General features: G+C 47.5%; 1 protein-coding gene across 1 annotated transcript in view; it reads left to right on the top strand.

Moving 5' to 3' along the window:
* The window catches only part of LOC148533788 (adhesion G protein-coupled receptor F5-like), a 481,437-nt gene that overhangs the window by 389,670 nt on the left and 77,063 nt on the right, over positions 1-14,704 (top strand). The gene's annotated exons all lie outside the window — the stretch shown is intronic.

Below are 14,704 nucleotides of genomic sequence, written 5' to 3'. Positions count from 1 at the left end.
AAGGGTGCTGTAACCCCCGAAAGTACACTCCAGTCCAAACCAAAAAAAAATTATTTTCTGTGTTTGTGAATTGTGTGCGCAGTAGCCGCACGTGCATCAACAAAGTAGTGCCAAGCGTGCGCCTGTGTCATAAGTAAAGGGCCGGCTGGCTTGACCGTTAAGGGTGCTGTAACCCCCGAAAGTACACTCCAGTCCAAACCAAAAAAAAAATTATTTTCTGTGTTTGTGAATTGTGTGCGTAGTAGCCGCACGTGCATCAACAAAGTAGTGCCAAGCGTGCGCCTGTGTCATAAGTAAAGGGCCGGCTGGCTTGACCGTTAAAGGGTGCTGTAACCCCCGAAAGTACACTCCAGTCCAAACCAAAAAAAAATTATTTTCTATGTTTGTGAATTGTGTGCGCAGTAGTCGCACGTGCATCAACAAAGTAGTGCCAAGCGTGCGCCTGTGTCATAAGTAAAGGGCCGGCTGGCTTGACCATTAAGGGTGCTGTAACCCCCGAAAGTACACTCCAGTCCAAACCAAAAAAAAAATTATTTTCTGTGTTTGTGAATTGTGTGCGCAGTAGCCGCACGTGCATCAACAAAGTAGTGCCAAGAGTGCGCCTGTGTCATAAGTAAAGGGCCGGCTGGCTTGACCGTTAAAGGGTGCTGTAACCCCCAAAGTACACTCCAGTGCAAACCAAAAAAAAAAATATTTTCTGTGTTTAGCCGCACGTATATATCAAATCGATATAACATAAATGGAGGACCAAACTTTCTCCGATAAAAATAAAATAGAGAAAGATCAAGAACCACTTCCTCCTAGTGCTGAAGCTGCTGCCACTAGTCATGACATAGACGATAACATGCCATCAACGTCGTCTGCCAAGGCCGATGCCCAATGTCATAGTAGAGGGCACATACAATCCCAAATGGCAAAGTTCAGGAAAATGACCTTGAAAAAGACATTTAAATCAGCTGAAGAGAAACGTAAACTTGCCAATATGCCATTTACGACACGGAGTGGCAAGGAACGGCTAAGGTCGATCCCTAGTATGTTCATGACTAGTGGTTCAGCTTCACATGACGATGGAAGCCCTCCTCCCACTAAAAAAATCAAAAGAGTTAAGCTGGCAAAAGCACAGCGAAGAACTGTGCTTTCTAAGAAGATATCACAAATCCCCAAGGAGAGTCCAAGTGTGGTGGTGGTTGCGATGCCTGACCTTCCCAGCACTGGACGGGAAGAGGTGGCTCTTTCCACCATTTGCATGCCCCCTGCAAGTGCTGAAAGGAGCACCCACAGTCCACTTGCTGATATGCAAATTGAAGATGTCACTGTTGAAGTACAACAGGATGAGGATACTGGTGTAGCTGGTGCTGAGGAGGAAGTTGGCGAGGAGGATTCTGATGGTGATGTGGTTTGTTTAAATCAGGCTCCGGGGGAGACAGTTGTTGTCCGTGGGATGAAAAAGCCCATCACGGTCATGCCTGGGCAGAAGACCAAACATTCCACCTCTTTGGTCTGGCAATATTTCTATCCAAATCCGGACAACAACTGTCTTGCCATATGTACCATATGTAAAGGTGAAATAAGTAGGGGTAGGGACGTCAACCACCTAGGAACATCCTCCCTTATACGGCACCTGCAGCGCGTTCATAAAAAGTTACTGTCAAGTTCAGAAACTTTGGCTAAGACCGTAAGCAGTCCAGGGACACCTAAATCCCGTTGTCCTGTTGTATCCAAGCGCCTGCAAACCACACCGTCAACTCCCTCCTCGTCAATTTCCTCCTTAGTCAGGATCGGAAGTAGTCCTGCAGGCCATGTCACTGGCATGACTGACTCTCCTATCCGGGATTCCTCTGGAGGATCCTGCATTGCTACGCCTACTGCTGCCGCTGCTGCTGTTGCTGCTGCTGGGAGTCGTTCATCATCCCAGAGAGGAAGTAGGAACACCACTACTTTTACTAAACAATTGACCCTCCAACAGTCCATAGCGAGGAGGATGAAGTACGACAGCAGTCATCCTGAAGCAAAACGTATAACTGAGGCCTTGACTGCTATGTTGGTGTTAGACGTGCGTCCGGTATCCGCCATTAGTGCAGTGGGATTTAGACAATTGATGGAGGTAGTGTGTCCCCGGTTCCAAATCCCGTCTAGATTCCACTTCACTAGGCAGGCGATACCGAGACTGTACAGAAACGTCAGAAAAAGTGTCCTCAGTGTCCTGAAAAATGCCGTTGTACACAATGTCCACTTAACCACGGACATGTGGACAAGTGGAACAGGGCAGACTAAGGACTATATGACTGTGACAGCCCACTGGGTAGATGTATCACCTTACGCAGCAACAGCAGCAGCGTCACCAGTAGCAGCATCTCAGAAACGCCAGCTCGTTACAAGGCAGGCTATGCTGTGTATCACCGGTTTCAGTAAGAGGCACACCGCCGACAACCTCTTAGAGAAACTGAGGGAAATCATCACCCAGTGGCTTACCCCACTTAGACTCTCCTGGGGATTTGTGATATCTGACAACGCCACCAATATTGTGCGGGCATTACATCTGGGCAAATTCCAGCACGTCCCATGTTTTGCTCACACAATAAACTTGGTGGTGCAGAATTTTCTGAAAAGCGACAGGGGCGTGCAGGAGACGCTTTGGGTGGCCCGAAAAATTTCTGGCCACTTTCGCCATTCAGCGACTGCGTGCCGAAGACTGGAGCGCCAGCAAACACTCTTGAACCTGCCCCGCCATCACCTGAAGCAAGAGGTTGTGACGCGGTGGAACTCAACCCTCTATATGCTTCAGAGGATGGAGGAGCAGCAAAAGGCCATACAAGCCTATACATCCACCTATGACATAGGCAAAGGAGGGGGTATGCACCTGACTCAAGCGCAGTGGAGAATGATTTCCGTGTTGTGCAAGGTTCTCCAGCCCTTCGAACTTGCCACACGTGAAGTCAGTTCAGACACAGCCAGCTTGAGTCAGGTCATTCCCCTCATCAGGCTTTTGCAGAAGCAGCTGGAGAAAGTGAAGGAGGAGCTAAGACGGAGCGATTCCGCTCGGCATGTGGGACTTGTGGATGAAGCCCTTCATTCGCTTTGCCAGGATTCCAGGGTGGTCAATCTGTTGAAATCAGACCACTACATTTTGGCCACCGTGCTTGATCCTAGGTTTAAAGCCTATGTGGTGTCTCTCTTTCCGGCCGACACAAGCCTGCAGAGGTGCAAAGACCTGCTGGTGAACACACTGTCAGCTGAAGCGGAACGTGACACGTCAACGGCTCCTTCTTCATTTTCTCCCGCAACTGGGGCTGCCAGGAAAAAACTTAGGTATCCTAAGCAACCCGCTGGCGGTGATGCAGGGCAGGCAGGACCAAGTTTGGACATCTGGACCGGACTGAAGGACCTGGCAACAATTTCTGACATGTCTACTGTCACTGCATATGATACTGTCACCATTGACAGAATGGTGGAGGATTACATCGGTGACAGCATCCAAGTAGGCATGTCAGACAGTCCATACCTGTACTGGCAGGAAAAAGAGGCAATTTGGAGGCCCCTGTACAAGCTGGCTCTATTTTACCTGAGTTGCCCCCCCTCCAGTGTGTACTCCGAAAGAGTGTTTAGTGCAGCCGGGAACCTTGTCAGCGAAAGGCGTAGGAGGTTGCTTCCACAGAATGTGGAGAAGATGATGTTCATCAAAATGAATTATCAGCTCTTCCAGGGAGACAAGCCTCCAGAAGGTACAGAGGGACCTGTGGTGGTGGATTCAAGTGGGGATGAGTTAATACTTTGTGAGGATGAGGATGTACACACTGAAGAGGGTGAGGAATCGGTGGATGAGGAGGATGAGGATGACATCTTGCCTCCGTAGAGCCAGTTTGTGCAGGGACACATTAATTGCCAGCTTGTTTTGTGGGGGCCCAAACGAACCAATCATATCAGCCACAGTTGTGTGGCAGACCCTGGCGCTGAAATGATTGATTTGTTAAAGTGTGCAGGTCCTGTTTATACAACATAAGGGTGGGTGGGAGGGCCCAAGGACAATTCCATCTTGCACTTCTTTTTTTTCTTTGCATTATGTACAGTTTGGGGCCTAGTTTTTCTAACTGCCATCCTGTCTGCCACTGCAGTGTCACTCCTAGATGGGTCACGTGTTTGTGCCGCCCACTCGTGTCGCTTAGCATAGTCATCCATCTACCTCGGTGCAACCTTTTGGACATGAAAACACTATTGTGAGGTGTGAGTTGTTCAGAATAGACTGGAAATGAGTGGAAATTAAGGTTATTGAGGTTAATAATAGCATAGGAGCAGAGAAACCAACAAATTCTGTGATTTTAGCTGTTTTTGTGCTTTTTTTTAAAAAAATACAGATCCAAAACACAAAACCCAGAACCCAAAACACGGAAGGGTGGTTTTGGCAAAACCAATCCAGATCCAAAACACGAAGAAAGATCCAGATCCAAAACCAAAACACAAAACACGAAAAGTGGCCGGTGCACACCCCTAGTAAATAGACAGATCAGTAGCTGCAGTGGGTACGTCTCTGGCAGCGCAGTGGGAGCGCCGCTCCTGCCGGCCATGAAGTTGCTGTATCTGCCGCTTCCCGGCCTGTCTCTCCGCCAGCTCTGCTGTGGGTCGCCGCGTTAATAGATCATAAATAGCTGTTGTGTGCAATGCCAGTAATTAGTTGCTGTGGCCTCAGCCCGATAGTGTAATGCGCCTTTAGTTGGAGGCCTCCAGTCTAAAAGTAATATGGTAATCCAGATATGCAGTCCTGCTCTATACTGGTTTTAGGAGCAATATCCAATAATATCAGCTTATCGGTAATGCGTTTCACCGCGAACAGCGACTTTCTGAAAAGGCAGAATAATCTATCAATCAAGTGCTGCCCTTACATGTTTATGGGGCCTATTCAATAACTGTTATGGGCCTGTTGCTCATGTAGAAACACTAGTTTTTACATGTTTTAGTAACGGGCCCATTCACTATTTGGGGCCTGACTGGGATGCCTAGTAATTTGCAAACTACAAAAAACTGAAAGTTCTCAGAGTTCACTTGCAGGAAACAGCACCATCTTCAGATGGCATTAATTCCCGGAGCCCCGCTCCTTCCTATGCAGGGCCGGTGCTAGGTTTCTCGGCACCCTGCGCCCCTTTTCTCCCCCTCTGCCCCTTTCCTCTTCCACTCCCTCTGGCAGGTATTATAATACTTTGCATGATAATTTAGCCATTATTAATGATAGATGTACTGTATAATACAGAGAACATGCATCCTTGTGGCCACCATAAAATATAGAGAGCTTTGTAATGGCAGTCATGGAATACAGAGAACATCTTAATGACCGTCATGCCATACAGAGAGCATCACAGTGGCTGCCATAGTATATAGAGAGTATCCTATTGACTGCTATACAAAACAAAAAGCATCCTAATAATTGCCATACAATACACTGAGCATTCTATGGTCCTACTGTATGTACATACAATACAGAGAGCATTTTTGTAAACTCCTGTACATGCAACACAGACCGTATGCCCTACAATAAATAGAGCATCTTAGGGACCAATATACAGAGCATTTTATTGACCAACAGACAATACAGAGAACATCTTTGTAAACTCTATGCATGCCAGAGCACATTCTACTGATAGACATGCAAAACAGAGAGCTTCTCTTGAAAAATAACCAATGATCATATTTGTTATTAAGTAACACGAGAAGTCACCACAGAAAGAAAAAAATTAATTATGAAAATGGTCACTCTCATTACATTGAAATCTGGACCTGATTCAGACCCAGACGCTATTTGCAGACGGTAGTTCCAAAAAAGGGGCCGGCTATTTTAATTGAGCGCTCGCTCTTTGCGGTTTGTTGAGGCCTCTATGTCTGAGTGAGCGAACGAAAAATGCGCTCGCTATTTTGTAAAGACGCCCCTTTGCCGTTCGCATCACACGTCATCTCCGGTATTTATTAGAATAATCGGGTACATTGAAAGGCATCTGAACTGCTCTTCGAGGCTAAAGGACAACCAAGTGATGTGGTCAATGATGCTCCTTTAATAATTATGTACTCCCATTAAACACCTTTTTACCGTTAGGCACGCCTGCGTTCGGATCTCCACTCCCCCGTTTTCAAGCACCTTCCCCTGTTACCACCCACAAACGGTACATTCTGTCAATCAAATTAGCAGCCCCTCGCTGTTTTGCAAGCGCACGATTTCCGACCGCAATGACTGGTTTGTGCATGCGCATTACGACCCATACACAGTTGTGCGAACATTGCTCAGAGCGAACGAGCGGCCCCTTACGAGTGGCTCTGAATCAGGCCCTTAATTTTTACCCACATTTCAAAATGCCACATTTGCCTTTACAATTGTCTTCTTTAGTGAATGGGCCATTATCTCATCCATATTGTCCTTGTTTCGTAACAGAGCTTACCCCACTCTACCTTTTATTTTCTATAGGTACTTACACCTGCGCTGTCAGAGAAACAAATCAAGAACAAAACACAACCATTGATAGTATTACTGAGCTACCGATAGATCTGTCGGGTAATAACGAAACTTTCTGCAATGGGGTTACATTTAATTTGACTTGCTGTGCCAAAGACTTTTCAGTATCTAATGGGACATGGACTGTAAACGGGAAATCCGGTAAGTCAGATATATTTTGTTTCTTCCCATCTGGCCTCATAGCTGAAATGACTCGTTCTGATTGGTGCACTATGGAAGGACATAAAATGTAATCACTACAATCACAACATTTTAGGATTGTCGAGTAAATTTGCTTTGTATAAAAGTGCAGCTATTTCATTCAAAAATAATAGTATCTGTACGGCTATGTCTCTGGATAGTATCAGGATACACAAAATATAGCTATGAGATGCTGCTGGATTAGATTTAGATTGGATATGCAGTAATACAGGTGATTTATGTGATGTCTATTTTATATATTTCTGTAGCCAAGGACAGTCTGGGACTCATCCTGAGTAGCATCGCCACAGCAACCGCTTTAGCATCTTTTACCGTAGTCGCGTCTGGGACTTTATACTAATGCTACTAAAAGCAATCATTGCACTTTGTGCTTCTTTAGGTGAATCATCGGTCACACCATCGAAACTTGCACGAGTCCCGTGCTATAAGCAGATATTCCGTCAGAGTATGGCTTCCAATTTGAGCAATTACGCACCTCAGTGCTCACGGCAAACGCCCATACGATGGTGCATCTCTGTGTGTCTCAATAGCCCCTTCCCAGTCACTGCCGTGGAGCGCCAAATTCATGTACAATGCATTTCTGAGACCATGAGTCTCAATCGCTACTGCGACACTGTTTGTACACACTGTGCACCGTGTGCACTGTACCAGTTTCTATGGAATTTTGCGCACAAACAGTAGCAGAAAAATTGTTCAACTCCGTCTGTGAACATCGGCAATGTGTGCTACCCAGAAGCAGGTCCTCTCTGAGGATATAGCAGTAGGAACCCTCTGTTTTCCTATCGCTGTGGATGCTGATTATGCAATCATGAAAAGCATGGAAGGCCTTCCCCAGCTCACATTACGGAGGTTTGCCCTCATTCAAGCAAACAGAGAATTTAATAAGGATGGGAATTATTACAAATATTGATTTTAATGATATTTTCAACATTGAAGAAAAAAATTGATAGAGACAAGATATTGTTTGCAGAAAAAAAAATCTGAACCTTCTATGCGTCATTTTCTGAGACACAGACGTGACATCACAATGCCCTGCGGCTTGCTGAGTGTGTGCTGTGCGCAGCGGCTGCTAGATGGCAGCTGCTAGTCTCACGTTACAGGGAATGAAAGGGTTAATCTGGGGCTGGCCGGCCTGCAGGAACCTATACAAATATAATGAATATCAGTTATAGCAAATAACAACAGTGAGGCAGCATCAAAGCCTCACTATTAATTAAGGGCCTGATTCAGCAAGGATCGCAACTACGATTATAAATGCAATCGGACGATTTTTGCGTTCTGCACATGCGTATGTATCGCAGTGCGTGTGCGCAAACCAGCCACTGCCATCGGGACTGAGATCGCAGAGACTACGCAGACCTATCACAGAGTGATTGACAGGAAGGGTCATCTGTGGTCGGAGAAACGCAGGCGTGCCAGTGCGGTTGAACGCAGTTGCAGGGGCATGCATAAATTATCCACTGCCAGGCCATACGCAGCTTGGGCTTTCACTGCTTATGATGAGGCTAGCAATTCCTGAGTAAGGTCAGACCTTGTGCAAGTGTGTGTGAGGCTGTGATGGTTCTCAGTGTTACCGATGGTTTCACAGTCTTGCAAAGTAATACGGATGTGTGTAAGGTGAGGTGGATGTCCTTATATTGTGCTGCAACGGCATAGCGGTCGCAGTGGATTAGCATATTATCGCAGTGAGACTGTGAGCGTAATCGCAGCTGAGATCCGCACTGAGGCCCTGATTCAGAGCCGGACGCTCTGACAGAGCGCTCGCTCTGTATCAGGGCCATCCCTCTTACTTTTTGGAGTGGCCTCCTGGCCACTCGCATAGCTGTGGGTGACCACCCACAGCTATAGCGAGCGGCCAAAATGATGGTCGCGATGGTCAAGTCCATGACGACCATCGGGCTTGCAATAAGACCCTTGTGGTAGGGTCTCGTCTGCCGCAAGCCCTGGAGTGATTTTGGCTCTATCAGAGCCAAAAGCACTCCCACTGACTTCACTAGTGATGTCAGTGGGCCGGACCCAGACGTAGGCGTTCCCATGGGAACGCCTCCGTCTGGGCACTCACCATCGACAGCACGTCCCCTTTGGTGCGAGACCCATAACGACGGCTTAGCCTTCGTTATCCGGGTCTCGCGCATGCGCACTACGGAGCCGCCTCCGTCGTGCATGCGCACTTGGGCAACATCAACCCGCTTGCAAGCGGGTCTGAATCAGGCCCTGAATCATGCTCTAAGAAATTATTGGAAATCAAATGTGGTAAATAGATCAATATTTTCAATAGTGATTCTGATCCCTAGATCTAAGTGAGCAGTATATTGCTCAACAAAAAATGCCCTTAACACACCAGTGAGGCTGTACCAGCGTAAGTATTTACCTCCAGTCTGATATTTCTCCGCATGAAGAAAAAGTTTGCAGATGTCGGATGATCAAAATTTTGATAATATCCAAGAGCTTTAAAAACAGGGTAAGTAGCTCTGGAAGTCACGTGGTATTTGGTGATACCCAGGGGGGCGGGATGCATGATGTATTGCAATTCGCATACGATGCATCTCGCCAGCTCTCTCGGTAATAGCTATCATTTACACGTCCCTATGACGTCCTTCTGTGCATGCGCAGAAAAACACGCGCCGCTGGGGTACTAGGAGGGATTCAATTCGATCCCTCCCAGGGGGAGGCCGCAAATTGAAGCCCACAGGCTTCTATTGGGCAATGCCATCTAAAGACGGAGTTGTCAACCGCATCATAACCCCAGAATGTTTCCTGCAGATACCTCCTGCTGCATTAGCATTTTAGATGGATGGAATTGCTCTGCAGTTCTGTCCATCTCTGAATCTACAGGAGTCCCTGGGCTATTCTCCTCAGATACTGTCTCTCAGATAATGACTGTGGTCTGTTTTATCCTTAGGTTATGGTGTCTCTCCTCCTTAGATACCATTCCTGGATCCTATGCTTCCTTTCCCCACCTCCTCCTGATATACAGTCACCAGTGCCTGTCCTCCCTCAGATGAAAGCCCCAATCACTACCCAGAAGAAGTCTCCGGTCCTTGTTCGCCCTGTGTCTGACTCTGTGTCTAAGTTGGAGACCACGGGCTGAGTCGGGGGACAGCCTAGGGCCAGGATACCAGGGCTTCTTCCACTCAGGGGGTGTTGGCTCAGCTCTGCCTGTCTCTCGAGTAGGGCCTATGTAGCTCTCCACCCTCGCCATTGTGGGGGTGCAAGAGTGTAGCAAACTGTGGTCCGGTCAAAGGCCCATATTGGAGCAGGAGGAAGGCCACAATTTTCCTGTGGATCTTAGTCCCCTAGCAAAGAGTAAATCATGATACTTACAGAAGGTCACAACATCCAGGAGTTGGCCTATGTCCAACAACACTCCCCCCCAATATCACGAATACATAAAATCATAGGCCCCTCCTCTATGTTAGTAAAGTTTAACTTGAATAATTTGAATTACAGGAGCATCAATTAACAACGCAACCTGCTCAACGTACATTGTAACCTCCGATGTGACAGAGTGCGCGCTTAATGCGTCCATCTCCTCGTACACTTGCAAATTGCAGAGATTGGAAGGTGCAACAGCTTCAAAGACAATAAATGTGACATATTTGCCAAAAGGTAAGCCTTGTTACTGAGTGATACAACATTTAATGTAATGCCAGTTACAATAAAACCCCTACAAAACTTGGAATCAATGGACTTCTGATGCTGCCTGAAGATCATCTTTCTAGTTGTGTTCAGTTGTTTTTATATTCTATGTCAGTTGTGTCCTCTTAAAGTGCAGAAAAACTACTGTACATTAAAAAGTAACTTGTCAGTTGCCTATTAAGTTGTTCTTAGCGATAAAAGCAGCAAAGGGTTTAACTACAGTTCTCAGTGACAGACTCATGGCCTATCTGCAAGGATCGCAATTGCAAAGCTGCACGCAGGCTATAGATATGATGTATGCATGCAGGCTATAGATATATGATGTATGCACGCAGGCTATAGATATGATGTATCAGGCTATAGATATGATGTATGCACGCAGGCAGCTTTGCAATTGCGATCACGCCTCCTGTGCATTAGTTATCTGAGCTGCGTTGTCCAACGCAGCATCGGATAATCTGCGTAACAACGGCCGGCTGTGGTGACCCATGGGGTCCCGCAGGTGGCCGCTGCAGTTTAGAGGAAGAGGCCAAGAAATCTCCAGTCAGTCGACAGAGATCCTGGCTTTTTCCCTCCCCCACAACGGTGGGGACACACCTCCATTTCAGGAAACAGAGGGCATCACCGCCCACTCCCCGCCCACAAACGGCAGCAGACTGTCAATCACTGACAGTCTGCTGCCAGTCTGCGAGCGTGTTAGAAGGACCCATTCTGCACACTCGCAGAATGGGTCATCGGGAATCTGCGTTCAGCAGTGCACTAGCGTGTAACACTGAATGAGGCCCTCAATTCACTAACAAAAGGTGATGTGTAGAAAGAAATCACAGCACCAGTGATTTCAGATAGCTTTGGGTACAGTAGGTCCCAGTCTTGCTGGGTGGCAGCTTGAGGCATGAGAAAGTAGGATAGTCAGTCTCTCATTGAGGACGGTATCCGGATGGAAGATCGACAAACAATATATCGTCAGTCAATAGGTCGACACCAGATGGTCAACAGGCAATAGGTCAACATAGTCAAAAGGTTGACAGGGACAGAATGTCAACTGACAAATGGTCAACAGTGCAGAAGGTCGACATGGTTAAAAGGTCGACAAGTTGAAATGGTTGACACAACATTGGTCGACATGTTTTTTCTGGTTTTTCAAAATGTTTAAGGCTAGGTTTAGGCGTCAGGGGTGGGCAATTAGCAGCCCTTCAGCTGTTGTTGAATTACACATCCCAGCATGCTTTGCAATAGTTTTAGCATGGTCAAATAGAAATACTGTGGCAGTGTATGTACTTCTACAACAGCTGGGGAGCCGCTAATTGCCCACCCCCAGGTTAGAGTGAGGGTTAGGGTTAAGCACTTGGGGGAGGGTTAGGCTGCTGGAGGGGACAATTATGCACTAGGGGGAGGGTTAGGGTCAGTCTAGAATTACAGTTGGTTTAGGCACTAGGAGTAGGGTTAGGGTTAGGCACCAGGAGGAGACTTAGGGCCTGATTCAGACCCGCTCGCGAGCACATAGCGCTCGCAAACGGGTCGATGGCCGGGCTGTGCGCACGTGCGGCGTGTGCACTGCACGTGGGCGAGCCCCGGAGCGAGTGAGAACTTCACTCGCTCTAGGCTCGCAGCAAAACGGGACGGGGGGCTGGCCAAACACAGGCTTTTGCTGACGGAACGCCTGCCGTTTGGGGGTGGCCCTACTGACATCACATGTGGTGTCAGTAGTGAACTTCCTGCTCTATTAAAGCAGGAAGTTCACTGGGGCTTGCGATGGACGAGACCCTACCACAAGGTGGTCACCCACAGCTTAGTGAGCGGCCTGGAGGCTGGGGGTAAAAAACAAAAAGAGCATCCGGCTCTGAATCAGGCCCTTAGTCTGGAGTTAGGAAGATTGTACAGTAGCTTATGGGGTTGATATAGGGGGGGGGGGGTATTTAAGGTCCATGTTAGGCATGTGGTATAGTAACCATTTTAAGGAGATTTTTGAGAATCTTCAGTTTGGTGTAGTGATGGACATCAGAAGCCCGGCATTGAATGGTTGTCGGGCTTCCGACATCAATTCTATAGTATAACCATCGTGATGGTAATACTTGTACTTTGGTAAGGGGCGGAGCCTGGGAAAGGAGCGGAGCCTCACAGGTCCCCCTCTATCAGTGATGTGTGGTCAGGTGAGGCAGAGCCTTTCCTGTAATACTTATTATAAAACAAAAATTTAAAGAAAGTATTATAAATATCTTCTTTGTATTATTCTAATCATTTTTATAGTCAAAACTCTGTCTATCTTTTCCGCACATCCTTGATCAAAACCCACCAAATTTCCAGCACTATATACTGCTGCACCAATGTATAATGCCCACATGAATGTGGGCATTTATCTGTAAATCTGGTTCTGATATAGGGATAGCCATCGACCATAGATGATTCATAATCATCGATGGTATATGCCCAATGTTGAATGCTTTCACCATCAATGAGGGACAACCAGATGGTTACCCTTCATCGATGGTTAAACATAACCTTTTTTTTTCTTTTACAAGGTGCCGGGACAAGGAGCATAGCCCCGCCCCCGGCACTTTGAAGCCCCGCCCCAGGTTCGGATTGGCCCACAGGCCAGTTAAAGTACATTGATGACCATTGATGGTCATCCATTGCATAATTGGTAACCAACGATGGTGACTTGCTACAATATATCACCATCGATGGTAACCATCCCCCTTCATGCGCATAGCATCTATTCTCCTGCTGTTCACACAGTCAACCATCGGATGGGCATCAGAAAGCTGCATTCGATGGCTGGCAACCATCCATTCCCAGTATTCGATGGAAAAATTACTTCCATGTCTATCCCTAGTTTGGTGCAGGATGTTGTAATAGTGGAATAAAATAGTTGTTGTGATATCTACTTTATTGATTCTTTATCCCCTTTATACACTCCGTTTTCGCTGTCGCTCCGCCTGTCTCCATAGCTATTTTTCGGTCTGTTCCGCCTTCCTGTCTTTCCTTTTTCTAGCCTGATCTGTCTTTCAATCAATTCTACCCTTTCTCTCTCTCCTTTTCTATTCACTAAGCCTTGGAGAGAGATAAAATGGAGAAAGATAAGTCCCAGCCAATCAGCTCCTAACTGTCAGTTTACAAGCTGTGTTTGAAAAATGACAGTTAGGAGCTGATTGGTTGGTAGTTTATCACTCCAATTTATCACTTTCCAGAGTTTAGTACATCTGCCCAATTCACATTTAAAATCCTCATTTGCTCCAACCCGCCTACACCATCAAAATAATTTGCGTCCTAACTCAATCTGGTCCTTTTTGCTCCTCCACTGACTGCTGTATCACCTCAGGCCTGGAAACCAACTATCATTCCTGCATCCAAGATTTCTCCTGTGCTGCTCCACTGCTCTGGAACCCCTCGCTCTATCAGACTACCACTATCCACACAGGGCCGGCTCTAGGGGTGTTCGTCCAGTGCGGTCGCACAAGGGCGCCACCCGTAGAGGACGGCACCCCTCCCAAGCATCTCGATTTCAGCGGGACAGTACTGTCCCGCTGTTCCACCTGCGGGCCAAAGTGGCCTGCGGGTGGTCAAATCTGGAGGCTGGGGACCCCCACCACCACAGCCGGACCCCCGGAGAGTGAATGGATGCCGCGCGCATGCGCGCAGCAACCATTCACTGACGGGAGAGGGCTGGGGGAAGCCCAGCCAGTGACGGAGTGCTGGGCTTTACCCCCAGCCTGACGTTATTTGGAGGCGTGCCATGCGGGCACGCCGCCAAATAATGTTACACAGGGGGCGTGGCCTATGGTAATTAGGCCACACCCCCAAATTCGGTCTTCGCTTAGCCACGCGCGAGCTTAGGGTGCTCTCTCAGGATCCGGCACAGGGTGCTCAGAACCCTGGAGCCGGCCCTGTATCCACACCTACAAACCCCCCTATTCAAAAAAACAGCCATCTGCATTCACTCATTACCTAGCCCCTCTGACCATCCTCCAACTCTCTATGGTTTTACTCCTCACTCTTAGGGTGGGATATACTAAAGGCAAAACCGTATTTCCCATATGTACTCAGCACAGGAAGGCGATACATTCTGATGCTATGTCCCGGTGGGTAACGCTATCTTCAGCTAACGCTATTGGCTTTACCCAATAGACTTATATGTCTCCCATTTTATCTCTCTCCAAGGTTTAGTGAAAAGACCCCTTAATCTGCCTTTCCTCTATGTCTCCTTAATTTACTATGTTACGCCCGTAGCGCAGAGTCGCCCTCCCTGCTCGTTACATGGGTGCCGTCAGTAATGCCATTCAAGTGGTCTGGGCAGCTAAGTGACGTCTGCGAGGGACAAGGCGCAGTGAGTGCGGCCCAGGGTTCAGCCGAATCTCTCCGGTTCACCGGGTT

This window comes from Taudactylus pleione, unplaced genomic scaffold, assembly GCF_031769625.1.
Source record: "Taudactylus pleione unplaced genomic scaffold, aTauple2 ptg000070l, whole genome shotgun sequence".
Lineage (NCBI taxonomy): Eukaryota > Metazoa > Chordata > Amphibia > Anura > Myobatrachidae > Taudactylus > Taudactylus pleione.
The sequence above is the reverse complement of the archived record's forward strand: the minus strand, read 5'-3'. Positions and strand labels throughout refer to the sequence as shown.